General features: G+C 51.4%; 1 pseudogene; it reads left to right on the plus strand.

The window, feature by feature from the left end:
* The first annotated feature begins 7,128 nt into the window (after positions 1 to 7,128).
* Positions 7,129 to 7,290, plus strand: LOC121875491 (annotated as a pseudogene).
* The last annotated feature ends 210 nt before the right edge of the window (positions 7,291 to 7,500 follow it).

The raw sequence follows: 7,500 nt of genomic DNA on the forward strand, positions 1-7,500 counted from the left end.
CTACAGAGAACTTGCACACCCGAATGGGAGACCGTCAAAGTCAATCGGGGGTCGATTTGATAGCATACTACAGAGAACTTGCACACCCGAATGGGAGACAGTCAAAGTCAATCGGGGGTCGATTTAATAGCATACTACGGAAACTTGCACACCCGAATGGGAGACCGTCAAAGTCAATCGGGGGTCGATTTGATAGCATACTACAGAAACTTGCACACCCGAATGGGAGACCGTCAAAGTCAATCGGGGGTCGATTTGATAGCATACTACAGAAACTTGCACACCCGAATGGGAGACAGTGAAAGTCAATCGGGGGTCGATTTAATAGCATACTACAGAAACTTGCACACCCGAATGGGAGACAGTGAAAGTCAATCGGGGGTCGATTTAATAGCATACTACAGAAACTTGCACACCCGAATGGGAGACCTTCAAAGTCAATCGGGGGTCGATTTAATAGCATACTACAGAAACTTGCACACCCGAATGGGAGACCGTCAAAGTCAATCGGGGGTCGATTTGATAGCATACTACAGAAACTTGCACACCCGAATGGGAGACAGTCAAAGTCAATCGGGGGTCGATTTAATAGCATACTACAGAAACTTGCACAACCGAATGGGAGACCGTCAAAGTCAATCGGGGGTCGAGCATACTTTACAAAATGATCCGAGAATCTGCACACACACCGAGTGGGAGACGGTGATGAAAACGTCCGCCCTTATATGTTCGATTGCACTATTTCACTATATTAAGGGGTAGGGCACCTCGGTCATATTATACAACATACCAGAGAAGTTCCACACCCGCATGGGAGACCGTCAAAGTGAATCGGGGTCGATTTGATAGCATACTACAGAGAACTTGCACACCCGAATGGGAGACCGTCAAAGTCAATCGGGGTCGATTTGATAGCATACTACAGAGAACTTGCACCGAATGGGAGACAGTCAAAGTCAATCGGGGGTCGATTTAATAGCATACTACAGAAACTTGCACACCCGAATGGGAGACCGTCAAAGTCAATCGGGGTCGATTTGATAGCATACTACAGAAACTTGCACACCCGAATGGGAGACCGTCAAAGTCAATCGGGGTCGATGATAGCATACTACAGAAACTTGCACACCCGAATGGGAGACAGTAAAGTCAATCGTCGATAGCATACTACAGAAACTTGAATGGAGACAGTGAAAGTCAATCGGGGTCGATTTAATAGCATACTACAGAAACTTGCACACCCGAATGGGAGACCGTCAAAGTCAATCGGGGTCGAGCATACTACAGTCAGACAATCCATACTACAGAAACTTCAAAAGTCAATTAATAGCATACTACAGAAACTTGCACACCGAATGGGAGACCGTCAAAGTCAATCGGTCGAGCATACTTTACAAAATGATCCGAGAATCTGCACACACCGGGGAGACGGTGATGAAAACGTCCGCCCTTATATATTCGATTGCACTATTTCACTATATTAAGGGAGAGGTGCCTTCGCACACATATTGTGAAATATCTTCCGCCCCCCAGCGCGCCGCGCTCTTGGCAAAGCGGCATTCAAAACAACAACCAAAATTGCCGTCGCTTTCCTTCCCTGCCCTGCAATGGCAGGCAGCAGCAGAGAGAGAGAGAGAAAATAGTCTCATGGGGTCAGAGGAATGGCAGTGGAGCGCGATCTATAATTTCACTAGCCAGGTCTGTCTCCCAATTGAACATTATTACTCTCTCGGCGCACACGTCGCCACCACGGTTTCGCGACAGCAGCAGCATCATGATGTTGCGTCTATTGTAAGTCCGGAACCGGGTTATTCGGCTGTTCGCGAACAGTCGGGTTTTAACCTGCCTAACAAACGATCAAACAACTTCCACTCTCGAGGTGCGGTACGGTGACTGTCCTATCGTCCGCTCTTGTATGCTGGATTGCACTATTTCACTATATTAAGGGAGAGGGTGCCTTCACACACCTATTCGGTGTGGAATATCTTCCGCCCCCAGCGGGCGCCGCGCTCTCTCAAAGCGCGGCATTCAAAACAACAACCAAAGTTGCCGTCGCTTTCCTTCCCTGCCCTGCAATGGCTGAGCAGCAGCAGCAGAAGAGAGAGAGAAAATAGTCTCATGGGGTCAGAGGAATGGCAGTGGAGCGCGATCTATGAATTTCACTAGCCAGGTCTGTCTCCCAATTGAACATTATTACTCTCTCGGCGCACACGTCGCCACCACGGTTTCCGCGACAGCAGCAGCATCATGATGTTGCGTCTATTGTAAGTCCGGAACCGGGTTATTCGGCTGTTCGCGAACAGTCGGGTTTTAACCTTGCCTAACAAACGATCAAACAACTTCCACTCTCGAGGTGCGGTACGGTGACTGTCCTATCGTCCGCTCTTGTATGCTGGATTGCACTATTTCACTATATTAAGGGAGAGGGTGCCTTCACACACCTATTCGGTGTGGAATATCTTCCGCCCCCAGCGGGCGCCGGCGCCTCTAAAGCGGCATTCAAAAACAACAACCAAAGTTGCCGTCGCCTTCCCTGCCCTGCAATGGCTGGAGCAGCAGCAGCAGCAGCAGAGAGAGAGAGAGAAAATAGTCTCATGGGGTCAGAGGAATGGCAGTGGAGCGCGATCTGAATTTCACTAGCCAGGTCTGTCTCCCAATTGAACATTATTACTCTCTCGGCGCGCACGTCGCCACCACGGTTTCCGCGACAGCAGCAGCATCATGATGTTGCGTCTATTGTAAGTCCGGAACCGGGTTATTCGGCTGTTCGCGAACAGTCAGGTTTTAACCTTGCCTAACAAACGATCAAACAACTTCCACTCTCGAGGTGCGGTACGGTGACTGTCCTATCGTCCGCTCTTGTATGCTGGATTGCACTATTTCACTATATTAAGGGGAGAGGGTGCCTTCACACACATATTCGATGTGAAATATCTTCCGCCCCCCAGCGGAGCGCTTCGGCGCCTCTGCGAAGCAAAACGCGGCATTCAAAAACAACAACCAAAATTGCCGTCGATTTCCTCTCCCTGCCCTGCAATGGCTGGAGCAGAAGGAGAGCGAGAGAGAGAATAGTCTCATTGGGTCAGAGGAATGGCAGTGGAGCGGGCTAATGGCGAGTAGGCTCGCGATCTATCAATTACACTAGCCAGGTCGCTCTCCCTATTGAACATTATTACTCTCTCACGTCGCCACTGCGGTTTCCGCGACAGCAGCAGCATCATCATGATGTTGCATCCACCAATTAGTCCGGAACCGGGTTATTCGGCTGTCTGCGAACAGTCCGGTTTTAACCTTACCCAACATCCACTCTCGAGGTGCGGTACGGTGAATGTCCTATCGTCCGACCTTGTATGCTGGATTGCACTATTTCACTCTATTAAGGGGAGAGGGTGCCTTCACACACATATTCGGTGTGAAATATCTTCCGCCCCCCAGCGGGGCGCCTCTGCGAAGCAAAGCGCGGCATTCAAAAACAACAACCAAAATTGCCGTCGCTTCCCTGCCCTGCAATGGCTGGAGCAGAAGGAGAGAGAGATTTTAGTCTCATTGGATCAGAGCAATGGCAGTGGAGCGGGCTTATGGCGAGTAAGCTCGCGCTCTATCAATTACACTTGCCAGGTCTCTCTTCCGTTTGGACATTATTTACTCCGTCTCTCTTTCTCGGCGCACACGTCGCCACCCTACTAGTTTCCGTCACAGCATATGCTGCGGCCTTTCAGTCCGGAACGGGGCTCCCTTTCGCCTTGCTGTCTGCCCAACTTAGCGGACTTGCGTTGGCTGATCACCCCGTCTTCGCGTCTGTGCCGGCCTTCAATGCAGCGCCCAACCGTCTCTTGACCGAGATTCATTGCACTATTCCACGCGCAAACGGCTACCCTAAATGTGCATAGACAACGCTCATGGTTCAACACGACCAGGGCGCAGTCTGGGAGCCGAGTATACTAAAAAGAGAGTTTAGCAGCCAAAACTCGTCAAAGCACACGTTGGGTTACCCCATCACCTAACAACGATGATGGCGGTTCCCACCCGTGAAATACACAACCTAACCAATATTGGGCGACGATGGCGCTCATGAGCCCACGTCCCCACAAACAGTAAGAGAAAGAGAGAGAGGAGGAGATGGGCCAATGTGCGGTCCCTCGCCCAATGTCTTATGCCTCGCTGGGGCAAAGAGAAGAGAAGAGGAGCGGATAAGGGAGGAGATTGGCCAACGTGCGGTCCCTCGCCCAATGTCGGCTGCCTCGCTGGAGCTGGGTAAAGAGGAGAGGAGCGGATAAGGGAGGAGATTGGCACACACGGTGGCGCTGCCGGCGCCGAGGATAGCAAGAGAAGGTGCAGTTTGATCTGATCATCTGGTTTGCTATTTCTCTAAGGCCAACGTGCGGTCCCTCGCCCAATGTCGGCTGCCTCGCTGGGGCAAAGAGAAGAGGAGAGGATAAGGGAGGAGATTGGCACACACGGTGGCGCTGCCGGCGCCGAGGATAGCGAGAGAAGGTGCAGTTTGATCTGATCATCTGGTTTGCTATTTCTCTAAGGCCAACGTGCGGTCCCTCGCCCAATGTCTTCTGCCTCGCTGGGGCAAAGAGAAGAGGAGCGGATAAGGGAGGAGATTCGCCAACGTGCGGTCCCTCGCCCAATGTCGGCTGCCTCGCTGGAGCTGGGGCAAAGAGGAGCGGATAAGGGAGGAGATTGGCACACACGGTGGCGCTGCCGGCGCCGAGGATAGCAAGAGAAGGTGCAGTTAGATCTGATCATCTGGTTTGCTATTTCTCTAAGGCCAACGTGCGGTCCCTCGCCCAATGTCTTCTGCCTCTCTCTCAATCTCACTATTTTGGCCGCCGTGATAGGCGCCGCCAACAGCAGCAGCTACCTGGTTGATCCTGCCAGTAGTCATATGCTTGTCTCAAAGATTAAGCCATGCATGTGTAAGTACAAGCCGATTTAAGGCGAAACCGCGAATGGCTCATTAAATCAGCTATGTTTCATTGGATCTGTAAACCCACTTACTTGGATAACTGTGGCAATTCTAGAGCTAATACATGCAATTGGTCTCTGACCGCAAGGGAAGAGCGCTTTTATTAGTTCAAAACTGGTCGGGCCCCGGTCCGTAACCCACCTGTGGTGAATCTGAATAACTTCGGGCTGAGCGCACGGTCTCCGCACCGGCGCCGCTTCTTTCAAGTGTCTGCCTTATCAGCTTTCGATTGTAGGTTATGCGCCTACAATGGCTATAACGGGTAACGGGGAATCAGGGTTCGATTCCGGAGAGGGAGCCTGAGAAACGGCTACCACATCTAAGGAAGGCAGCAGGCACGCAAATTACCCACTCCCGGCACGGGGAGGTAGTGACGAAAAATAACGATGTGAGTCTCATCCGAGGCCTCGCAATCGGAATGAGTACACTTTAAATCCTTTAACGAGTATCCATTGGAGGGCAAGTCTGGTGCCAGCAGCCGCGGTAATTCCAGCTCCAATAGCGTATAATACAAAGTTGTTAAGTGTTAAAAAGCTCAGAAGTTGATCTCAGTTCCGACTGACGGGTGCACCGCCCGGTGTTTACTGTCACGCTCCGAACAGCCGCTTCCGCCGCTCGCACGGGATGCTCTTTGTCGAAAGTGTCCGAGGTCGGAGAGTTTACTTTGAAAAAAAAATTAGAGTGCTCAGAGCAGGCTATTTGAATGGCCCAATGGTGATGTGCATGGAATAATGGAATAGACCTCGTTCTATTTTGTTGGTTTTCGAACCAGAGGTAATGAATTAATCGAACAGGCGGGGCATTCAGATATGACGCTAGAGGTGAAATTTTGACCGTCGCAAGACGAACTGATTGCGAAAGCATTTGCCAAGGATACGCATTAATCATGAACGAAAGTTAGAGGTTCGAAGGCGATCAGATACCGCCCTAGTTCTAACCATAAACGATGCTAACTAGCGATCCGCCGGCGTTATTCCCATGACCCGGCGGGCAGCTTCCGGGAAACCAAAGTCTTTGGGTTCCGGGGGAAGTATGGTTGCAAAGCTGAAACTTAAAGGAATTGACGGAAGGGCACCACCAGGAGTGGAGCCTGCGGCTTAATTTGACTCAACACGGGAAACCTCACCAGGCCCAGACACCGGAAGGATTGACAGATTGAGAGCTCTTTCTCGATTCGGTGGGTGGTGGTGCATGGCCGTTCTTAGTTGGTGGAGCGATTTGTCTGGTTAATTCCGATAACTAACGAGACTCTGGCCTACTAAGTAGTCGACGGATCTCCAGAAAATGGTGTCCAGTTCGCAACTTCTTCTTAGAGGGATAAGCGGCAATTCTAGCCGCGACGAGATTGAGCACAACAGGTCTGTGATGCCCTTAGATGTTCTAATGACGCTACACTGAAGGGATCAACGAGTTTTCCCTCCGAGAGGAGCGGGTAACCCGTTCGCTAAAGCCTTTCTTTGGATAGGATTGGGGCTTGCAATTGTTTCCCATGAACGAGGAATCTCCAGTAAGTGCAAGTCATCAGCTTGCGCTGACTACGTCCCTGCCCTTTGTACACACCGCCCGTCGCTACTACCGATTGAATGATTTAGTGAGGCCTTCGGACTGGCGCGCTTGGATTGTCGGCCCCGTTGCCCGCGAGGGTTTTCTGGGGTCGTCGCCTCGAGCTGACGGAAAGATGTCCAAACTTGATCATTTAGAGGAAGTAAAAGTCGTAACAAGGTTTCCGTAGGTGAACCTGCGGAAGGATCATTAACAGAGAGAAAGAGAACGGGGCGCTCTTAAAACTACTACTACTACTCTCCTGATTTGGGCGGTCTCGGGCTCTGCTCTGGCAACTCCAGCAGCGAAAGAGGACAATCCCGGCCCCCGCACCAAAAATAGGTACCACCACGCTGTAGGTGGACCACACTCGGGCGAGAGCGCGAAGACCGGAGGAGGAGGACGGACGGGGCTTTGGACGGCTGCCCGTCCGCTCCTTACTACCGGCGAATAAGCCTCTTGACCCAAAAAGAGTGAAATTCAAGTGTCAAAAAACAACAACAAGCCGTCCGGCCAAACCCAAACCACAAACTTGGGCTATGTCTGTCAAACCCTTTCATTGAGACTCGACCTGTGATGGTTAGTCGCAAAAAGACCAATGGCAAATACACAACTCTTAACGGGGGATCACTCGGCTCGTGGGTCGATGAAGACCGCAGCAAACTGCGTGTCGGTATGTGAATCGCAAGAATACCAGATACATCGACAAGTTGAACGATATTGCGGCGGCGGCAGCCATATGAGCTTGTCGCCGCTTTACCGCTTCACGGTAGGGTCGGAAATATACATCCATCGGTTGCTGCGAGTTCGGTGCCTGCTGACTGTCTCCCCGACACGAGGGTAACCCGAACCGAGCTTCCGCCTTGGGGTTTAATCGCCCGCGCCTTGCGCGAGGCGTGCCCTTAAAAACAAGCAAGCCTATCACGAGCAAGTCCATGGACTTGGCGCACCCACATTCAACCACAACAAAGCGACAGTTGTCG

Source organism: Homarus americanus, unplaced genomic scaffold (assembly GCF_018991925.1).
Source record: "Homarus americanus isolate GMGI-L3 unplaced genomic scaffold, GMGI_Hamer_2.0 scaffold43633, whole genome shotgun sequence".
Classification (NCBI taxonomy): domain Eukaryota; kingdom Metazoa; phylum Arthropoda; class Malacostraca; order Decapoda; family Nephropidae; genus Homarus; species Homarus americanus.